The 23936-nt window shown below is 41.7% G+C and overlaps 1 long non-coding RNA gene across 2 annotated transcripts in view; it reads left to right on the plus strand.

Annotated features, from left to right (window-relative positions):
- Positions 1-748: 748 nt before the first annotated feature.
- LOC122564362 (uncharacterized) overlaps positions 749-23936 on the plus strand; it is a 103191-nt gene continuing 80003 nt past the window's right edge. Inside the window, exons 1-4 of one of the 2 annotated variants that reach the window (XR_015752891.1) lie at positions 749-928; positions 1317-1465; positions 8270-8320; positions 11419-11560. This is a non-coding gene — a long non-coding RNA (uncharacterized LOC122564362). The other variant, XR_015752892.1, reaches the window with a different exon arrangement.

Genomic DNA, 23936 nt, shown 5'->3' on the forward strand with positions numbered 1-23936 from the left:
AGGTGCTCCTGATGTGGTCTCCTCTGCTTCGGGGAGAACTAACGTAAACTTAGGGCACCGAGCATCTCAGCTGGGCCCGCACTGGCTGACCAGCCCTCCCAGTCACCACCCATTTTAATTCCCATTCCCACCCCCTTTCTGACATGACCATCTTTGGCCTCCTCCATTGCCACAATGAACCACACCGCAAATTGGAGGAACAACACCTCATCTTCCACCTGGGCAGCCTACAGCCCGGAGGACTCAACATAAGAGTTTCAAATAACCATCCTTCCCATCCCTAGACTCTCTTCCCAGCCCCTCCCTCTCCCTTCCAGCAACCGTTGACCAACCATGTCTTACCCTCTACCTGTCTTCACCCCTATCTCCATTTCACCACCCTGCTCCCACCATCTCTTTTATCTGCAGCTCCCCCCATACACCCATCCCCAGTCCTGAAGAAGGGTTACACCCGAAACGTCGACTTCTCCACCTCCTGATGCTGCCTGGCTGGCTGTATTCTTCCATTCTCCTGCCTGTCTACTTCAAAGACGCAGCACAGACAGATCTAATAGGCTCTCATGTTTTGAAACCATTGAATGATTCCATGACGTTTACCAACGCTATCAGGGTGCTGACGCTGCACGTCTAACTGTAGGTCAGTTTATGCAAATTAATGCAAGTCTTCCAAGATTCTTTATGTTTGTACCTCGTGGGCTGTCTTATATCGGAAGCTGGTAAGCATGCCTATGTTCTTGGTGTCGGGTGACCCACTGCTAAGTGCTCCTATCGCTGTAAGCTCAGAGGCATGACCAGACCAGGCAAAGCTGACACAGTCTTAGTGATCTTGACAAAACCCAAATACAAGTGGGCAAAATTAGACGCACTTGGTTGTTTCTATACTTCACCGCAACAGCAAGACTGTAGGAAAGCTTGGGCAATTCACACCGTGAGTGAGCATGCAAACTTTTTGAAAATACACCCAAGCGAATCACTGAAGTTCAAATAAATCCTTCAAAACGCAGAAAAACTAGTCTCCGCCGAAGGATTTAAAATGTATATAGTTGTAAATTGCCTGTTTCAACATTACAAGATGTAGACTCGAATATTATTTCGGGATATTTGATGTTTTATTATTGTTGATTAATATGAAGTTTATAAATGTTTTATAAATAAACATATACAGTTAATAAATATATACGCTATATTATACACAATGTTGAGAAGGAGGTGGTCTCCCGCTGAGAGTATTTTAGATCTGCAGGCTATCACTTACACTTGGCAAACTTGCCTCTTGACGCTTTTGTTTTCGGCTGTTTCCCCCAATCTAAATGCAGGGGCAAAGTGCAGACTCGCCGAATGCTTCAAGCTGGTGAACAGCGTTACCCGATCCGGCTGTAATCGGACGCCTCCTTATTTATTTAACATCGCCAGATGCACATCGCATGGCCTGAGAGGCGCAGGCTCATGTAGCCGAATTGTCCGGGTAATCGAAGCCAGTTTCTGCGCTGTTTTACCGCCGGTTCCGTGTACGTACCGTCGGAGCTCATGTGGCGCAGTGGCAGCGTAGAGCTGACCATGTAGCGACCCGGAGCGCCGCCTCTCGGCAGCCTGGCTCCCAGCCCTTCAACACAAGCTCCTCAGTTATCGACATTACGCTGACGGTCTCCCTACATTACTGATATATAATATTTAACCGTTCCTGTTTATTCATCATTTGAAGAGTACTTTAACACAACTTTGCAGCGTTTTCCATGTTTACCCACTGACATAAAACAACCTCCTCCCGCACATATCAGAACATCATGTGCTATTACTACCTTAGGAACATGATGGCAAAGGATTCCAGGAATTGTGTTGGAATTAATTAACTTGGAGACGACTCATTTATGCCTGGCAACGCCAAGTGTGTCAATCAGTCCAAGTCTGATTAATCCGCATCATGATTTAATGACATGTGTGTGCAACTCTGGTTTACTTCATTTATAATTTCGGGGTCACTGATTAAAGTTACTTCGGTTCCTATCCGTTACCCTTCATCCCTCTCGACATTAATTGCCGCGGGAACTTTCCAGATCACTCAGGACGCTTTGAGGGGAAGATTAGCGCAAAACCCAACAGCGTAATGGGTGTGAGTAAATGGCTGGACCATTCCCTTCTGTTTCTCCCCATTTTATTCATTTCTATTTGTTTTTTAACATCTTTTTCCAATGCTATGTTTGTCACCTTTTCTGTCAGTTTCCATCTCCTGTATGACTATCGTTTCAAAGTTCCCCTCACCTCATTCAATTCTCAGTTTCTTCTTTGTTGCTCCTCTTTGATTCTATCTTTCCTTCTCTGTGGCTGCACATTGTTTCTACACTTACTGAGTCACTGCCTTGCATCTTTCAAATTGTACAAACTGCTGCCGCTGTGCAGTGATAGGAGTGGATGGGATGTCAATCAAGTGGGCTGCTTTGTTCTGGATTGCGTCAAGCTTCTTGAATATTCTAGAAGTTGCAGTCATCTGGGCAAGTGGAAAGTATTCCATAACACACTTGATTTGTGCTTTGTTGACGCACTACGGAGACAATGAAGAGTTAAGTGCCACAGAAGTTTGTTTTAGTTTATGGCATGCTTTGTAGCAGCAACTGTATTTGTATGACTGGTCAGTTCAGTTTCTGTTCAATGTAAATCTCGGGGATGTTGATAATGGGAGATTCAATGATGTTAATGCCATTGAACATTAAGGGACAATTCTATTGCAGTATTCTCTTTTGTTGGAGCTGGTCATTGCCAGGCATTTGTATGCAAATATTACTTGCCATTTATCAGCCCAGGCCTGGATGTTGTGCACTTTTTTGCTGCAAATGGAAGCTAACTGCTTCAGTATCTGAGGCTTTGCAAATGGTACTGAATGTTGTGCAATCATCAGTGACCATTCCCCCCCCCCCCCCCCACTTTTGATCATATGGTGGACATAAGGTCATTGATGTAGCAATTGAAGATAGTTTTGCCAAAGACACCAGCCTGAGGAATTCCTGTACTGGTGTCCTGGAGCTGAAATGATTAACCTCCAATAACCACAATCATCTTCTTTTCTGTTGATTATGATTTCAACCATGCAGAGTTTCTGCCCGATTCTTCTCGTGATTAAACTTGAAATATAAGCCTTAACTATTAATTTAACCTGGGGCAGTGTTTTGTAGAGGAATATGACGGTGTTATTTTCTGGGTCGTAGATTGTGAAGGAGTGGAAATGGCCTTTAGTAGAGTGATATGCACTTCTTGTCAGTTGAGGGAGTTTAAGGAGACTTTACGGGTTACTGCGGACTATATCTGCAATAAATGCTGTTGGTTGCGAATCCTCGCAGATTGAATGGGATCGGTTGGAGAGACAGTTAGAGGCAATGAGGAATTTGCAACAGCAACGGTATGTGATGGATGCCAGTTAAAGGAAGAGGGGAAAGTCTCAGATACAGTCACATAGATGGGTTAACTCCAGGAAAGGTAAGAGATGTAGGCAGGGAGTGCAGGAGTCTTCTATGGCTATCCCCATTTCAAACAAGTATGCTGTTTTGGAAAATGTAGGGGGTAATCGATTCACAGGAGAAAGTAGCACGAACAGCCAAGTTTCTGGTATTGAGACTGGCTGTAATAAAATGAGGGATATGTCGGGTTCCAAGAGATCAATTGTGTTAGGGGATTCTCTAGTCAGAGGTACAGACAGATGTTTCTGTGACCAGCAGTGAAAAATCAGAATGGTGTATTGCTTCCCTCGTGCCAGGATTAAGGATGTCTCAGAGAGGGTGCAGAATGTTCTCACGGGGGAGATGGGCCAGCAAGAGGTCATTGTCCACATTGGAACCAATGACATAGGAAGGGAAAAGGTTGAGATTCTGAAGGGAGATTACAGAGAGTTAGGCAGGAATTTTAAAAGGAGGTCCTCGAGAGTAGTAATATCTCCCAGTGCTACGAGGGCAGGACTAGGAGGATAGAGCAGATGAATGCATGGCTGAGGAGCTGGTGTATGGGAGAAGGATTCACATTTTTGGATCATTGGAATCTCTTTTGGGGTAGAAGTGACCTGTACAAGAAGGACGATTTGCACCTAAATTGGAAGGGGACTAATATACTGGCAGGGAGATTTGCAAGAGCTGCTCGGGAGGATTTAAACTAGTAAGGTGGTGGGGTGGGACCCGGTGAGATAGTGAGGAAAGAGATCAATCTAAGACTGGTACGGTTAAGGACAGATGCGAGTCAAACAGTCAGGGCAGGCAGGGACAAGATAGGATTAATAAATTAAACTGCATTTATTTCAATGCAAGAGGCCTAACAGGGAAGGCAGATGAACTCAGGGCATGGTTAGGAACATGGGCCTGCAATATCTTAGCAATTACAGAAATGTGGTTCAGGAATGGACAGAACTGGCAGCTTAATGTTCCAGGATACAAATGTGACAGGAAGGACAGAAAGGGAAGCAAGAGAGGAGGGGAATGGCGTTTTTGAAAAGGGATAGCATTACAGCTGTACTGAGGGAGGATATTCCTGGAAATACATTCAGGGAAGTTATTTGGGTGGAACTGAGAAATAGAAAGGGATGATCACCTTATTGGTATTGTTTTTTATGCCCCCTAATAGTTAGAGGGAAATCGAGAAACAAACTTGTAAGGAGATTTCAGCTATCTGTAAGAATAATAAGGTAGTTATGGTAGGGGATTTTAACTTTCCAAACATAGATTGGGACTGCCATAGTGTTAAGGGTTTAGATGGAGAGGAATTTGTTAAGCGTGTACAAGACAATTTTCTGATTCAGTATGTGGATGTACCTACTAGAGAAAGTGCAAAACTTGACCTACTCTTGGGAAATAAGGTTGGGCAGGTGACTGAGGTGTCAGTTGGGTGAGCACTTTGGGGCCAATGACCAAAATTCTATTAGATTTAAAATAGTGATGGAAAAGGATAGACCAGATCTTAAATTCAAAGTTCTAAATTGGAGAAAGGCTAATTTTGATAGTATTAGGCAAGAATTTTCAAAAGCTGATTGGAGGCAGATGTTTGCAGATAAAGGGACAGCTGGAAAATGGGAAGCCTTCAGAACTGAGATAACGAGAGTCCAGAGAAAGTATATTCCTGTCAGGGTGAAAGGAAAGGCTGGTAGGTATAGGGAATGCTGGATGACTGAAGAAATTGAGGGTTTGGTAAAGAAAAAGAAGGAAGCATATGTCAGTCATGGACAGGAGAGATTAAGTGAATTCTTAGAGTATAAAAGAAGTAAGTATACTTCAGAGGGAAATCAGGAGGGTAAAAAGGGGACATGAGATAGCTTTGGCAAATAGAATTAAGGAGAATCCAAAGATATTTTACAAATACATCAAGGACAAAAGGGTAACTAGGGAGAGAATAGGGCCCCTCAAAGATCAGCAAGGCGGCCTTTGTGTGGAGCCGCAGAAAATGGGGCAGATACTAAATGAATATTTTGCATCAGTATTTACTGTGGAGAAGGACATGAAAGATATAGAATGTAGGGAAATAGATAGTAACATCTTGAAAAATGTCCATAATACAGAGGAGGAAGTGATGAAGGTCTTGAAACGCTGAATGTGGATAAATCCTCAGGACCTGATCAGGTGTAACCTAGAACTTTGTAGGAAGCTAGAGAATTGACTTCTGGGCCTCTTGCTGAGATGTGGCCTCCTCTACATTGGGGAGGCTGGACACCAATGCGTGGAAAGTTTCAGGGACATAGGTGAGGTGCCGGAAGGCTGGAGGTTGGCTAACATGGTGGCATTATTTAAGAAGGGTGGTAAGGACAAGCCAGGGAACTATAGACCGGTGAGCCTGACGTCGGTGGTGGGCAGGTTATTGGAGGGAATCCTAAGGGATAGGATGTTCATGTATTTGGAAAGGCAAGGACTGATTAGGGATAGTCAACATGACTTTGGGAAATAATGTCACAAACATAATTGAGTTTTTTGAAGAAGTAACAAAGAGGATTGATGAGGGCAGAGCGGTAGATGTGATCTATATGGTCTCCAGCAAGGCGTTCGACAAGGTTCCCCATGGGAGACTCGTTAGCAAGGTTAGATCTCACAGAATACAGGGAGAACTAGCCATTTGGATACAGAACTGGCTGAAAAGTAGAAGACAGAGGGTGGTGGTGGAGGGTTGTTTTTCAGACTGGAAGCCTGTGACCAGTGGAGTGCCACAAAGATGCGAGTATAAGAGGTATAGTTAGCAAGTTTGCAGATGACACCAAAATTGGAGGTGTCGTGGACAACGAATAAGATTACTTCAGATTACAACAGGATCTTGATCAGATGGGCCAATGGGCTGGGAAGTGGCAGATGGAGTTTAATTCAGATAAATGCAAGGTGCTGCATTTTGGGAAAGCAAATCTTAGCAGGACTTATACACTTAATGGTAAGGTCCGAGGGAGTGTTGCTGAACAAAGAGACCTTGGAGTGCAGGTTCATAGCTCCTTGAAAGTGGAGTCACAGGTAGATAGGATAGTGAAGAAGGCGTTTGGTATGCTTTCCTTTATTGGTTAGAGTATGGAGTACAGGAGTTGGGAGGTCATGTTGCGGCTGTACATTTTGCATGCAATTCTGGTCTCCTTCCTATCAGAAAGATGTTGTGGAACTTGAAAGGGTTCAGAAAACATTTAGAAGGATGTGGCTTATAGGGAGAGGCTGAACAGGCTGGGGCTGTTTTCCCTGGAGCGTCGGAGGCTGAGGGGTGACCTTATAGAGGTTTATAAAATCATGAGGGGTATGGATAGGATAAATAGACGTAGCCTTTTCCCTGGGTGGAGGAGTCCTGAACTAGAGGGCATATGTTTAAGGGGAGAGGGGAAGATATAAAAGAGACCTAAGGGGGGCAATGTTTTCACGCAGAGGGTGGTACGTGTATGGAATGAGCTACCAAAGGATGTGGTGGTGGCTAGTACAATTGCAACATTTAAAATACATTTGGATGGATATATTATTAGGAAGGTTTTGGAGGAATATTGGCCAGGTGCTGGCAGGTGGGACTAGTTTGGGTAGGGATATTTGGTCAGCATGGACGAGTTGGACCGAAGAGTTTGTTTCCGTTCTGTACATCTCAATGACTGTATGACTCTCGATGTGGCCTCCTCTACATTGGGGAGGCTGGACACCAATGCGTGGAAAGTTTCAGGGAACATCTCTGGGCCACACGCACCAAACAACCCCACCGCCCTGTGGCTGACCACTCCAACTCTCCCTCCCACTCTGCCAAGGACATGCAAGTCCTGGGCTTCCTCTACCACCAAATCCAAGCTATCCGATGCCTGGAGGAAGAACACCTCATCTTCTGCCTTAAGACCTTCTAACCACATGGCATTAATGTTGATTTTGCCAGTCTCCTCATCCCTCCCATGCTCCCACCTCATCTCAGATCCAACCTTCTAACTTGGCACCGCCCTCTTGAACTGTCCTACTGTCCATCTTCCTTCCTAACTATCCGCTCTACCCTCTCCTCTGACCTATCACCCCCACCTCCATCTACCTATCACATTCCCAGCTACCTTCCCCCCCCCCCCCACCCTCAGTCCCATCCCTGCCCTCCTATTTATCTTTCAGCCCCCTTCCCCTGATAAAGGACTTATGCTCAAAACATCCATTCTCCTGCACCTCAGATGCTGCCTGACCGGCTGTACTTTTCCAGCGCCACACTTTTTGATGCTGATCTCCAACATCTGAGGTCCTCACTTTCACCTAAGAATTTAATGGGGCAATCAACATTTATACTGTATGAGGGGCAGTGCTGACCAGTTGACAAATAGTGTTTGATTGTTAGAGATGTTGCCACAGGGCATGCATTCATTAATGCTGATTACCAGTTAACTTCTAAGCTCTGTTTAAATTTTAAACCAAGCAGATTGGTCAGGCTTAGCCCTGGGAAATGAAGCAGCAAATGGTTCAATGCACAGTATTTAAGTTGACACAATAGGAATAATTTTATCACAGAATTCTTTTTAAAAATAATTGACACAAACCTCTGTGCACAAAGGCTGTTACCATAAACACACTGTCTGTGGACTGATAAGGTCAGAGGTTAAAGGTTTCATGTTTGTCTTTAACACATTTGCAGTATTTGAGATGCTTTGCAATGTCATAACATTTAAACGCAAATCCTTATAAAATAAATTGTTTCATATAAAATCATCCAATTGCTACTGAATTCATTGCAATGATATTGACTACATTTTTCCTCCATGTAGTATCTCCTGAATATATGCAGCCTGCATCCTTTGGTTATGCATCCTTGCTTATTGTCTCACACACAGGTTGCTTCTCACTTGTGATTGCTAGCAGTGAGCATGGAAGAGAAACAGCAGGTGAGTTGAGAAGCAGCTCCATGGCTATTCTGATGCTTATATATGTTGGGGTGACTTTTCTCTAATTGTGAATCCCTCTGTGATTGAATTTCCTGGTTTCAGAACTCTTGGGAATGAATTCACCCAATGCCCACATACAGTTTAATCACTAGTTCCAGCATTTTAGCGTTTATTTCAGATTTCTAGTAAATATCAAATTGCATTTTGAAGTTTGTGGTTCTGACCATTATTTGTCTCTGATTTAACAATATCACCAAACAGATTTTCTTGTAGTTTGTGGCTTTGGGAGAGCTGAAGTGAAAACTGGGAAAGAACAATGAGCAACGAAATAAAATATAAGCAAGACAAAGTAACTAAAATAGCCCAATTGTAAGAGCAATAATAGGCAGCAAAGTCCAGTGGAAGAATTGGATTTCTAGTGTGATGATACTATGACTTTAAGAGATGTATTTTGTCCTTTTGTTTACAAAGAAAGGTTGAGATCAGAAGTGTTGACCAGCCTACACTGTACTGCGAAGCCAATAAAGCAAACAACTTATGAGGCCTTGGGTTTTTCTTCTCAAGTTGGAAGACTAGAAGCAGCCTAAATGGGTGGGGTCAAGCTCACACAGAGCCAGGATTTTTAATTTTAGTTTTTCAGTAGCAGTTGCTCAGGACTTGAATCTGGGTTTAGAAGCTGCAGTACATCTCTCCCTGCTGCTTCTCTCTCTCACACACACTCTCACACACACACTCACACACACACACACACACACAGAGTTTTCTCTTGATTTATTTCCTCCTGGACTGAAGAATTATGGGGGAAAGATTTAAAAGGAACCAAAGAGGCAACATTTTCACACAGAGGGTGGTGCGTGCATGGAATGAGCTGCCGGAGGAAGTGGTGGAGGCTGGTACAATGACAAGATTTAAAAAGCATTTGGATGGATATATGAATAGGTTTAGAGGGACATGGGCCAAATGCTGACAAAGGACACTATATTTACCTAGGGTATCTGGTTGGCATAGATGAGTTGGACTAGAAGGTCTGTTTCCATGTTATACATCTCTATGACTTTAATTTCCTGTGAGACAATATGTTTTACTGAATTTTGCCTTTGCCAAGGAGGTATTTATGGGATGTTACTATATTGGAACTGTTAGTTAGTATTGGTTCATATATCTATTATTTCGCTAAGCATTTTGATAAAGTTAGTTAAACCAATTCTTTTCTTTTACTTTTATTTTGTCAGTATTGTAAAAATAAAATATGTTTTGCTTAACGTCAAGTAGTTTGAGCAGTCAAATCACATCTGGAACGCAGCACCATTCACTTACATTTGAAATAAGATAAGGTAAGGGTATAGACTATCTTCTGAATATATTTTGAGGTGGTTTGATCTGATCTGCTTCTAAGAGCAATAAGGCTTCTGTATGGGAAAGTTATTGCCAGAAGTTTGAGTAGCCTACAATATGGAGTTGATCAGATAAGATTAGATATTGGTAATGTGAGCTTTTCTGCCATTAATTGTTTTTGAATGATTGTTTTATCAAAGTCATTCATCCAACTTATGTTCAGATATGAAGACATCAAATGAGTTGACTGATATAATTGTTTTGTCCTGTCACAGCTATTGTGTCTAAATCATAGTTAACAGATAAATAATTCATAAAGTTGGCTTTATATGAGTTGTTAATTTCTTTTTAATACTTTTTCCAGGTTGCTCATATTTGAGCAAATGCTATTTGTTCATTTGGAATAGACCTTCAGAATTGGCTGCTGATATCTAATTCACAAATGATTTTAATTTCAATCCTGATGTTGCATGCTTAGCAATATTTTAGTAAGGCTTCATGTAAGTTCATAGATTCTGCATATTTACGATCTCAGTAGCAAACAATAGTTGCTATGGTAATGGATTCTCTTGGACCAAGTAATAAAGCAGAACATCTGCCATGCAAATCTTACTGGTATTTGGAATGTTTTTAGGAGATTGGAATAGCTGCATCAAACCTGCTCTGCCAGTTTGCTAGCCACGTTTGCTATCACAATTCCTTCCATCTTCCTCAGCTGGCCAAATGGCTGGTTTGTGAAGCAGAGTGGCACTAACAGTGCAGGTTCAGTTCCTATACCATCCAAGATCACCTTGAAGTTCCACCTTCTCAACCTCACTTCTGGGCCTGAGATTAAACTCACCACCAGTCATTTCTCTCTCTCTAATGAGAGAGCAGAGCTTTGGTCCTCTGGTGATTTTACCCAAGTTTTTCTTTTTATCTCTGCTTTAAACCAATATGTGATGGAGTCATACCAGGCACAAAGGAAGATGGCTATGATTTTTGGAGGTCAGTCAGCTCTGCCAGAGTTCCTCAGAGTGGTGTCCTAGGCCCAACCATCTTCAGCTGCTTCACCGATTACCTTTGTTCAATCATAAGACCAGAAGTGGATATGTTCGCTGATGGTTGCACATGTTTAGTTACATTCACTACTCATCAGATACTGAAGCAGATTATATTCAAATGCAGCAATACTCTGTTTTGAATCGCCAAATTATGTTTGCATCACACATGTGCCAGGCAATGACCATAGATTAGATTTTTTAGATTACATTACAGCGTGGAAACAGGCCCTTTGGCCCAACAAGTCCACACCGACCCGCTGAAGCGCAACCCACCCATGCCCTTACATTTACCCCTTACGTAACACTACGGGCAATTTAGCATGGCCAATTCACCTAACTTGCACATCTTTGTGACTGTGGGAGGAAACCGGAGCACCCGGAGGAAACCCACGCAGACACGGGGAGAACGTGCAAACTCCACGCAGTCAGTCGCCTGAGGCGGGAATTGAACCCGGGTCTCAGGCACTGTGGCAGCAGTGCTAACCACTGTGCCACCGTGGACCATCTCCAATAAAAGAAAATCTAACCATCACCCCTTGACATTCAATGGATTGAATACTGCAATTGCTGCATCTTCACTATCAACATTCTGAAGGTTACCATTGAGCAGAAATTGAACTGAACTAGCTATATAAGTACTATATAAATATTATGGCTACAACAGCATGTCAGAGGCAAAGAATGTTCCACCAAGTAACTCATCTTCTGTCTCCTCAAAAGCTCCTTAGACAGCACCTTCCCAACCCATGACTTCTACAATCACCTGAAAGTTCTCCAACAAGCCTCTCACCGTGCTGACTTGGAAATGTAATGTCATTCCTTCAGTATTGCTGGGTCAAAGTTCTGGAACTCCCTTACTTTGGTAAGTCTGCCTAAACCAAATGCAAAACCTAAACCAGCAGTTCAAGAAGACTGCTCACCACCACCTTTATAATGACAACTAAAGATGGGTAACAAGTGCTGGTCTAGCCCAGACCCCATTAATTAATTTTTAAAAGTAGATTTTTGCATACATAATGTCTCAAAAATTAATTGAACATTCTCATTGTGTGAGAAGTTGCCTTAAAAGGAAATTAAAATCAGGAAAACTTCTCTCAATCTTCAGGTGAGGAAAAACTAATGGAGGAAACCTCTCCTGCCCTGATTAATTTTATATAGTACCTTCCATTTCCAAAAGGTAGTCTCTGCACCATCAATGTTGTGTAGAAAGTCTAACCTTGATAGACCAAATGGCCTTTTACTGATGTGAAGAAACATTGGAATTGATAGTCTCACAATGTTCCATTGTTAAGGAGAAAGACAGGGTTTGACCCTAATGACCTTCACTATTGTGTCAATTATTTAGTGCTAATGAAATTATTTGGACACACATCAGCTCTGTTATGTTCTTCCCTGTTTTAGATGGGACTAAGGACAGCTCAGGGGACAAATATAGTCCCCTAAAACTTCACCGACCTAATGGTAAAGGGAGCTGAAAATTTGTTGCTGGAAAAGTGCAACAGGTCAGGCAGCATCCAAGGAGCAGGAGAATCGACGTTTTGGGCATGAGCCCTTCTTCAGGAATCATGCCCGAAACGTCGATTCCCCTGCTCGTTGGATGCTGCCTGACCTGCTGCACTTTTCCAGCAACACATTTTCAGCTCTGATCTCCAGCATGCAGTCTTCATTTTCTCCTAATGGTAAAGGGAGCCAAATGTACCTAAAATTATTTGAATTTACCATGATCCAGACATAAGTAAATTAAATAATACAGCAATATTCACAAAGCATTAAAAATACAAAATTGAAGCAGAAAACATAAAAGTTGAACATGACCAGTCCAATATTCAGAGTTTGATCTTGTGTCTATGGAAGTTTTTTTAATTCATTGAACACGTGCTGAGCACATTTTACTGTAGGTAACTGATGCTTGATATCTTTGTCATTGAAACCAAATGCACAAATTCAATATCCATTTAAATAAAACAACACTGAGGTTTCCATGGTGTAAATCTGAAAAAAAAGTAACCTTAACCTCGCAGCTTCTGCATTTTTAATTAGCATACTCTTTTATTTAGTGAAGTGCTTCAAACGTAAGGCTGAATTCTAGGACATTGTTTGAATATATTGTGCTTTCAAAATTTTTCTTGGTTCAGTGGATAGCATCTTACTAACTGAACCAGATTGTTATGGGTTCATGTCTTGTGCTGGGCTGTAGGAGCTTGGCTGACTCCACAGGGAATGTCACGCCATTGGAAATTCAAGGATGCATTTTTGTGCTTCCAGATTTCAGTGCACACCAATGAAAGGATAACTGAGCAAATTAATACAACCAGATTTTCTGTGCATTGTGGATAGAAGACTGGGGGTGGGGGTTTCTTTGCAGATATGCTATCCTCCCTACCTAATTGTTCTTCATTTGCTAGTTCTGAAATAAACATGTAGGAAGAAAAATAAATTGCATTTATATTGCACCATTCATCCCAAAACAACTCATAATTAACAAAGTTATTTTCAAATATAGTTGTTGTTGTAATGTAGATAACCAAACCAGCCAATTTTCACACAGCAAGATCCCACAAAAAGCACATCAACATGACAGTGACATAAAATAATACACCAAAGTAAATCCTATTGTGTAACTAAAGCAGTTTCTGCATTCTTGTCCTCTTGCTGATAGATGGTGCTACTATTTTGGCTCACTCAGCTGTGAAGGCAGCCTACTCCAGTAACTGAGTCTATGATGTGTGTCCTCTGGATATAGTTATGCCTATCAAGCTCCAACCATAGTGACAAGACACTCTTTGAGATTGTGAAAAGGCATGGTTATGCATAAAAAGTACATAAACTGACTGAGACAGGGTAAGCTGTCAAAGAACTGTCCAAAACAATGCATGGATTTGGAATAAAGTGTTATAGATATTTTGGAGTGCCTACTCATATAAAATCATTATAGCATTTGCAATGAATTGCTGATTTTCCAAACCATCATTTTCGCAATCAGGGCCTATCAATGAGCATTTTAAAGGGCAGCTTCAACTGATAATTAAATGGAAATGTTTATTAACATAATTAACATTTAAAGCCTTGAATAAAATGCTAGCTTTCAAAAGTGATCCATTGAAGGAATTTCAATCTATTAACTTTTTTTTGTTATCAGTGTGTGATTTTTCTTCAATAGTGACATCATCAATGGATACTGACAGCACAACTCTTGAGATTTGATGATGGTGGATGCAAAGTGAGTTGGTACGGGGGGAAGGACAAAGGATAGTGAAGATAGGAATATCAGTTGGCATGAATTAGCAAAAGGGCAATAAATAGCCATGTGGATTATTTAAATCAGAGGGGGCACAAGGGTATGAAGTATAGGTGTGTGTGTAGATAGGCATAGGGTAATACAGGGCTACAGAGGGCTATGGCAAATGGGTAAATAGGCATAGAGCAGCATGGGAAGCATAAACAGTGATGATGAATGTAAATTGTTGTAGAATATAGAACAAGTACACTGAATAGTACATGAACAGACTCTTTGGCCCACTATGTATGGCCCACTTCATTCCTGATTAAAGATTTTTGCCCAAAGCATCAATTTTCCTGCTCCTCGGATGCTGCTTGACCTGCTGTGCTTTTCCAGCACCACTGTAATCTTGACTGTGATCTCCAGCATCTGCAGTACTCACTTTTGCCCACTGTATATGTGCTGAGCATAACCCTAGATTAAACTAGACCTATTTGCCTGCACATTGTCCATATCTGTCTATTCTTTGCCTTTTTATATGACTTTGACTATCAACCATAAAAGGCCCTCATAATTTTATATACTTCTATCTGGTTGCTCCTTAGTCTCAGATGCTGTAGTGAAAACAATCCAAGTTTGTCCAACCTCTGGTCTAAGCTGAAACTTTATTGCTGGAACAGCACAGCAGGTCAGGCAGCATCTAGGGAACAGAAGATTCGACGTTTCGGGCACATGCCCTTCTTCAGGAAGGGCAACCTCTGGTCTAAGCCACACTCCAATCAGGCAACATCCTGGTAAATCTCTTCTGTGCCCTATCCACATCCTTGATATAATCCAGCAACCAGAACTGTGCACAGTACTCCAAAAGTGACCTGACCAAAGTTCTATAAATTTGCAATGCCCCAAACAATGAAGGGAAGCATACTGTATGCCTTCTTCACTTTCTTATCCAGTCACGTTGCTAATTTCAGGGACCTATGGACTTGGACCCCAAGATCCCTCTGTATATCAATGCTCCAAAAGGTCTTGCCATTTGCAGTAAACTTTCCTCTTGCTTTTGACCTCCTAAAATGCATCATCTCACTCTTGTCCAGATTAAACTCGACATGCCATTTCTCTGCCCAAATTTCCAGCTAATCTCTGTCCTGCTGTACCCTTCCTTTGATATCCTTCCTCACTATCCATGACTCCACCAACTTTTATGTCATGGGTGACATGGTGGTGAGTGAAGGTGAGCAAGAGGACTATTTTATGTTTTAATATTTATTTTGAACACTGACCACAAGATTAAAGCCCCAAGGCAGGCTTTCCACTCAGTCCACCTCAGTAACTGGCACTTGACCTGAACCCTAAACCAGCGTGCCCGTAGACTTGAAAGTTGCAAGTGCAGGTCCAATTTAAAGGTCAGGTTCACAGAGCCGAGATTCCTTCAACCTCTGCACACCAAAATGAGAACAAAAACTGGGTCCATCATCCTTGTGCCTACACAATAGCAAACCACCCAATGTCATCTCATTTTCCAGCACTCGACTCAAATCCATGTTATAGATCTTCGGGTGGATATCCACAAACCCTATTAAATGAGTTGAGAGTTTCTGTCTCTACTCCCTTTCAAGCAGTGAGTTACAGGCTCCTACCCCTCTGGATAGAATAAAATGTTTCCTCATCTCCCCTATAATTCTTCAATCAATCACTTTAAATCTATGTCCCATAATCTTTGACAGCATCACTAAGAGAAAAAGGCCCTCCTATCCTCACAACCTTGTACACCCCATCTCAGCCTCCTCCATTTCAACCAAAACAACCCAGCCTCTCTAATTCTTCTTCATAGCTCAATTTTTGCCAATGCTAGCAGCAAAATCTCCTTTGTACCCTCTCTAGGGTAGTTACGTTTCTTCTACAATGAGGCTACCAGAACTGCACATAGTACCCAAGTGATTGTCAAACTCATCTTCTAGATAGCTCCAGCATAACCTCCCTCCTGTTATATTCTTTGTGTGTTGGCAAGTGGGACTAGATTAGGTTGAGATATAGGGAGAGGTTGAATAGGCTGGAGCTGGACCAAAGGGTCTGTTTCCATGTTGTACATATGTATATGACTGTAAATGTCTTGATCATGTTACATTTAAATCCAAACTTTTAAGCCCAGAGATTATAAACTCTTTGTCTTCAATTAAACTATTCAATTTTTCAATTATTATTTTAAGTGCAGTTAATTCTAATTTCATAATCTGTTGTCTGTCCTGTTTTCCTGATAAGTGCTGCAGCAAAGTAATCATTTCATATTACTCCCAGTTTTCTGTTGGTGCTCGTGATTTCTTTTTTAATTTGGTCATGTACTGTATATATCTAACTGCCTTTTGGAGATGAAGATGGTTATTAAATAGATCACTGTACACCTTGTTCCCTTTGTGACTTTCCTTTTAGTTATGTTTGTAGATTATTTCGCTTTTTTTTTGATAATTTGCCCTCCTAATTTTTTTAACTTCCTGAATGGAAGTCTTATGGTGCAATGGTTATATCCTTACCTTTGGGCCAGCAGTTCCGAGTCTGAGTACGATGCTGTTGGTTATGGAAGGTGCATTTGTAAGATAGCCAAACAGCTTGATTATCAGCCTGTAAACCCTACCAATATGCTGATCAAAAGTGGAAAGAGTGGGAGAGTTTCCTGGTAGACCAAACTGCAGAAAGTAATGGCAAACCACTGAAATACTTTTACCCATGAGCATGGACCAATCCAACAGATGTCCATGGCCCACTCCCCAGAAGCAATGATGGGAAAAATGTCAAACAAGCATAGGTCTCTTCACATTCTTCATTGTCAAACTCTCTCCTGCTCTCCTTTAAAGTGTATGGTTCTTCACATCATTAAATGTTTCCTTATATTTTATTAATTCAAGGTTACTCAATAGTGTTTAGTTTGTTCTTGTCTTTTAGCAAAATATAGTTTTCTCTGACTCCATTGAACACTGTTCTTCCATTATTAGGTTGCCTGCTGGTTTTGATTTCTGTCTTCTTGATAAGCATGTCACATCTCCTTATTGTCATTTTGTTTTCCCTAATAACTACAATTTCTGCACTTCCCCTTTTCCTTCTTTGTCTTTTCTAAGTAGATTTTACTCTTTAATATTTAGTTCCTAGTCCTGATATTTCCTTAGACATTTTTTGGTAATCCCTAATATGTCTGGATTCTTACAATGTATTTTTGTCTCCAGTTCTCCTGCTCAATTATGTAAACTCTGCATTTCTGTCCAGACACTTGATAATATTTTAATAAGTAGCTCTTCCTACCTTATACTTAATCATTCTATTATACTCTGGTCCATAATATCTACCAATCTCTGTTCCATCTAAGTCATCACTTAGTTTATTCTTTTCTCTGTTCTCTTTTTCTGTTTCATTTATATTTAGGCTGAATTAATTTCCTGCGCATTTCTCCCTTGACTTGCTAGTTTGCAGATACATTGAGATAAGGATAGATATCTGAAAATATAGTACATACTTTTCAAAATTAACTTTCAAAAGAGAATTGATAGTTATTTTGAAATATTGAAGCTTGCAGAGACAGGGAGGAATGAGAGTCTGATAGGATTTAAAAGTGCAAATGAGAATTTTAAGACAAGTATAACTCATAGAGAAGGCAACAACGAAATTAGACTGGAGAAGACAAAGGCTAAAGGGAAAAAATAACAAAAGCATGGCACTAACTGGATACTTTCACAGAGTAAATATAAAAAGAGTCATAGAGATGTACAGCACGGAAACAGACCATTCGGTCCAACTTGTCCATGCCAAGCAGATATCCCAACCCAATCTAGTCCCACCGGGCAGAACCTGGCCCATATCCCTCCAAACCCTTCCTATTCATATACCCATCCAAATGCCTTTTAAATCTTGCAATTATTCTAGCCTCCACCACTTCCTCTGGCAGCTCATTCCATACACGTATCACCCTTTACATGAAAACATTGCCCCTTAGGTCTCTTTTATATCTTGCCCTCTCACCCTAAACTATGCCCTCTAAGTTCTGGACTCCTCCACTCCAGGGAAGAGACTTTGTCTATTTATCCTATCCATGCCCCTCATGATTTTATAAACCTCTATAAAGTCACCCCTCAGCCTCCCCATTCCAGGGAAAATAGCCTCAGCCTATTGAACCTCTCCCTATAGCTCGAATCCTCCAATTCTGGCACCATCTTTGTAAATCTTTTCTTAACCCTTTCAAGTTTCACAACATGCTTCCAATAGGAAGGAGACCAGAATTGCATGCAATATTCCAAAAGTGGCCTAACCAATGTCCTGTACAGCCGCAACATGATCTCCCAACTCCTGTATTCAATACTCTGACTAATAAATGAAAGCATACTATTACCTCCTCCACTATCCTATCTACCTGTGACTCCACTTTCAAGAAACTCTGAACCTGCACTCCAAGGTCTCTTTGTTCAGCAACACTCCCTAGGATCTTACCATTAAGTGTATAAGTCCTGCTAAGATTTGCTTTCCCAAAATGCAGCACCTTGCATTTATCTAAATTAACCTCTATCTGCCACTTCTCAGCCCATTGGCCCATCTGATCAAGATCCCATTGTAATCTGAGGTAACCTTCTTCGCTGTCCAATACACCTCCAATTTTGGTGTCATTTAAAAACTTACATCTACTAACTATGCCTCTTATGCCCTACATCCAAAACATTTATATACATGAAGAAAACTAGAGGACCCAGCACCGATACTTGTGGCAGTCTACTGGTCACAGGCCTCTAGTCTGAAAAACAACTCTCCTCCACCATCACCCTCTGTCTTCTACCTTTGAGCCAGTTCTGTATCCAAATGGCTAGTTCTCCCTGAATTCCATGAGATCTAACTTTGCTAACTAGTCTCCCATGAGGAACCTTGTCGAATGCCTTACTGAAGTCCATATAGATCATATCCACTGCTCTGCCCTCATCAATCCTCTTTGTTACTTCTTCAAAAAACTCAATCAAGTTTGTGAGACATGATTTTCCACACACAAAGCCATGTTGACTATCCTTAATCAGTCCTTGCCTTTACAAATATATGTACTTCCTGTCCCTCAGGATTCCCTTCAATAACTTGCCTGGTCTATAGTTCCGTGGCTTGTCCTTACCACCCTTCTCAAACAGTGGCACCACGTTAGGCCAACCTCCAGTCTTCTGGCGTCTCACCTGTGTCTATCGATGATACAAATATCTCAGCAAGGGGCCCAGCAATCACTTCCTTTGCTTCCCACGGAGTTCTAGGGTACACCTGATCAGGTCCTGGGGATTTATCCACTTTTATGTGTTTCAAGACATCCAGCACTTGCTCCTCTGTAATATGGACATTTTTCAAGATGTCACCATCTATTTCCCTACATTCTATATCTTCCATGTCCTTCTCTACAGTAAATACTGATGCAAAATACTCATTTAGTATCTCCCCCACCTCCTGCGGTTCCACACAAAGGCCACATTGCTGATCTTTGAGGGGTCCTATTCTCTCCCTTGTTCCCCTTTTGTCCTTAATGTTTTTGTAAAATCTCTTGGGATTCTCCTTAACTCAATTTGACAAAGCTATCTCAAGTCCCTTTTTTGCCCTCCTGATTTCCCTCTTAAGTATACTTCTACTGCCTTTAACTCTTCTAAGGATTCACTCGATCTATCTTGCCTATATCTGACAAATGCTTCCTTCCGTTTCTTAACCAAACCCTCAATTTCTTTAGTCATCCAGTATTCCTTATACCTAACCAGCCTTTCCTTACACCCTTTTCTGAAGGCTTCCAATTTTCCAGCCATCCCTTTACCTTCCAAAATCTGTCCCCAGTCAGCTTTTGAAAGTTCTTGCCTAATACCATCAAAATTAGCCTTCCTCCAATTTAGAACTTCAACTTTTAGATCTGGTCTATCCTTTTCCATCATTATTTTAAATCTAATAGAATTATGGTCGCTGGTCCCAAAGTGCTCCCCTACTGATACCTCAGTCACCTGCCCTGCCTTATTTCGCAAGAGTAGGTCAAGTTTTGCACCTTCTCTCGTAGGCACATCCACATACTGAATCAGAAAATTTTCTTGTACACACTTAACAAATCCCTCTCCATCTAAACCCTTAACACTATGGCAGTCCCAGTCTATGTTTGGAAAGTTAAAATTCCCTACCATAACCACTCTATTATTCTTACAGATAACTGAGATCTCCTTACAAATTTGTTTCTCAATTTCCCTCTGACTATTAGAGGGTCTATAATACAATCCCAATAAGGTGATCATCCCTTTCTTATTTCTCAGTTCAACCCAAATAACTTACCTGGATGTATTTCCGGGAATATCCTCCCTCAGCACAGTCAATGCTTTCCCTTATCAAAAATGCCACTCCCCCTCCTCTCTTGCCTCCCTTTCTATCCTTCCTGTAGCATTTGTATCCTGGAACATGAAGCTGTCAGTCCGTCCATCCCTGAGCCATGTTTCTGTAATTGCTATGATATCCCAGTCCCATGTTCCTAACCAGGCCCTGAGTTCATCTGCCTTCCCTGTTAGGCCTCTTGCGTTGAAATAAATGCAGTTTAATTTATCTTGTTCTCTGCTTTGTCCCTGCCTGCCCTGACTGTTTGACTCACTTCTGTTCTCAACTGAAACAGTCTCAGATTGGTCTCTTTCCTCACTATCTCCCTGGATCCCAATCCCTCACACCCCTCCCCCCCCCCCCCCCCCCCCCCACACACACACACACACACCAACCTTACTAGTTTAAATCCTCCTGAGCAGCTCTAGCAAATCTCCCTCTCAGTATTTTATGCCCCTTCTAATTCAGGTGCAATCCGTCCTTCTTATACAGGTCACTTATACCCCAGGAAAGATTCCAATGATCTAAATATATTTCTCCTATACACCAGCTCCTTAGCCATGTATATTCACCCGCTCTATCCTCCCATTCCTACCCTCGCTAGATCATAGCGCTAGGAGTAATCCAGATATTACTACTCTAGGATCTCCATTTTTAATTCCTGCCTAACTCTCTATATTCTCCCTTCACAATCTCGTCTTTTCCCTTCCTATGTCATTGGTTCCAATTTGTACAATGACCTCCTGCTGGTCCCTCTCTCCCTTGAGAACATTCTGCATTGTCTCTGAGACAGCCTTGATCCTGGCACCAGGGAGGCAACACACCATTCTGATTTTTCACTGCTGGCCACAGAAACATCTATCTGTGTCTCAGACTAGAGAGTGTCCTAACACAAATGTGATGGGTTTGAGTACCTCTGCCTGTTCTGCATGCTTCTTTTACTTTACATTCTACAAGTTACCAGTTTTCCTCAACAAATCAACAATTCCTCAAAAAATATAGTGTTGTCATGTTATTCCTCTTATTGAAACATGTGTCCTCTCATTATATCAATATAAGCAACCTGTCTTTTTTTATTCATTCACTAGTTGTGGAGGTCTATGACCAGGCCAATATTTACTGTCCATGCCTAATTGCTTAGAGGGCAAATAAGAGTAATTGCTAAGATATTCCAGTTCCATGTTCCTAACATTGCTTTGGGTTGGGAGTCAAACTAGGCCAGACCGGGTATATACAGCAGATTCCCCTCCCTAAAGGACATTTGTAAACCAGATGGATCTTTCCTGACATTTCAGAACTGTTTTAAGGTCATCAAGAGACTCTTAATCACAGTTTTGTTTGGAATTCTAATTCCACCATCTGCCATGATATGATTTGGACATGTCTAAGGTTATAAGTGCAGCGTATGTTGAAGTAAGTCCCACAGAGAGTTCATATTGTATGAGCAATGTTCATCATATTGTAGTAGTTCTCTGAACTATTGCTCACTATAAGGAAGATTTGTGGGCGGCACGGTGGCTAGCACTGCTGCCTCACAGCGCCGGGTTCAATTCCCGCCTCAGACGACTGACTGTGTGGAGTTTGCACGTTCTCCCCGTGTCTGCGTGGGTTTCCTCCGGGTGCTCCGGTTTCCTCCCACAATCCAAAAGATGTGCAGGTCAGGTGAATTGGCCATGCTAAATTGCCCGTAGTGTTAGGGGTAAATGTAGGGGGTATGGGTGGGTTACGCTTCGGCGGGTCGGTGTGGACTTGTTGGGCCGAAGGGCCTGTTTCCACACCGTAAGTAATCTAATCTAAGTAATCTAATCTAAAAAAAAAGATTTGTTGCCACCATCCTCTTTCAGAGGAAGAATCTACAGGGCCCACTTGGTCTGCTGTGGAAGAAGAAAACCACTTGGAAGTCTAACAAAATAAACAAGATATTATTTATTGCATGATAGCAATTAGATATATAAAAGAATCTTCCCAGGTCCCAAACAATGTGGCAATACTGAGAAATATGGCAAAACCACATGAGATGCCAAGTGAAGCAGTAGGTGTTGAGTATGACGAGTCGCATTTTCCAAACAAGTTCCAAATGTCGAGACTAGTTTCTTGCTACTAAATGGCGAAAGGCCTATTAATAAGTACTATCGTTTATTATCGCCCTCATTACTCATCTAACCTCACTTCATTAGGATGTACTCTCCGATTTTTCCGCCTGCCAGGTAGAAATTAGATATCAAGAATTCCTGACATGAATGTTAGAGCAGGTACCCAGAAACTGCAGTTCTCTACTTGCTCCTTCAGTATTTCACCTTGGACATTCCCCAGAAGGAAAAATACAATAAAACTCAAGAGTGATGTGTACTGTTCTGACTTGTTTTGCGTAACTCAGAACACTGCTCCAGCACAATCAGTACGTTTGTTTCCAAGTCTTCCCTCTGGGTCATCAACAACATCTCAGGGCAATGCTCTACAATAGAGACTGCATGCAACCCATGTCCACAGACACTGGAATGTGACATATGCCAGCCTAACTGCATCATCATAGCACTTCTCTGATTTATGTACACATCTGTATTTTAATGCTGCACTCTTAGGTGCAGTGCAATGCTGCTGTAAGGACACTTTGTTCTAGGGTCAGGCACTCTGTTCACTGAGTGACCAGGCTGCATCTCAGAGCTATTCAGTCTCTTAGCGCACATTCACTTTGTCCACATCTAGGGGCTAAAAACATTTCTTGCCTTTTTGAGTTGTTCCTAGCCAGACCTTAAGGGCATACAGTACTTGAATGGAATTAGCTTTATTGTCACATGTACTCAAATGAGTACTGTGAGAAGTTTACCAGTAGCCACTTACAGTGCAATCTTAGGTACAGATGCTTAAGTATTTGTTATAAAATAGAGAGAAAATAAACGTCTGGCATAAGAATAAAAAGGAGAAATAAAAAAAAGTACACAACTTATAGTCCTTCCACCCCAGTCTGTGCCATATGTAGCCTCCAGACCACCAGGCTTAAAAACTCAAGGCCTCACCTCCACAGGACAGGGACCTGCCTTCTGTTCATCTGGGGACTTGCCTCCCTGTGACAGCTTCCAGAATATGTGCCGAACTCACCTCCATTTCCAACTGATTCTGTCCAAGTAAGTTTGAAAAGTTTAAAAAACAAAGTTTAAAAACCTCAAACAAAAGCAAAAAAAAAAGAAATTAACTTCTGTTTTTGCCTTGTTTTTTCAGAGGAGTCATTAAGCCATGTCGCTTGTTTCATACAGTCAACTCTTAACAGTCAAGACAATTGAAAGTGTTGCATAACAGCACATTGCTATGTCAATCACACACCTACAGCAAGTCAATCAGGCTGATGGACCACATTCAGTCTCTGGGCAGGGGGACAGACTGTGCGATGAATATCAACAGAAGGGAAGTGGGGAATCAATGCTGCAGATCAGAGGCAGTAACATAGGATGTTGATGAAACAGCAATGTTGAAGTGGGTGCAATTGAATATATAAGGATGGGTAGGGCAGTGGTGCATTGGAGGAGAAGGCAGGATGTAGGAGGGAAGTTTTAAGCATTCACTGCCACCGAGACCTCAATGGGGGGAGTGTGCATCATGACAAACTGTAGAAATGGTGCTCTCTGGGTAAGGATGCAAGTTGCAGTCATAACTCGGTGTGGGTCAGAACACGTGGGGC

This window comes from Chiloscyllium plagiosum, unplaced genomic scaffold (genome assembly GCF_037043375.1).
Source record: "Chiloscyllium plagiosum isolate Xiang-an unplaced genomic scaffold, Cpla_swu_hap1 HiC_scaffold_34, whole genome shotgun sequence".
NCBI classification, from domain to species: Eukaryota; Metazoa; Chordata; class Chondrichthyes; order Orectolobiformes; family Hemiscylliidae; genus Chiloscyllium; species Chiloscyllium plagiosum.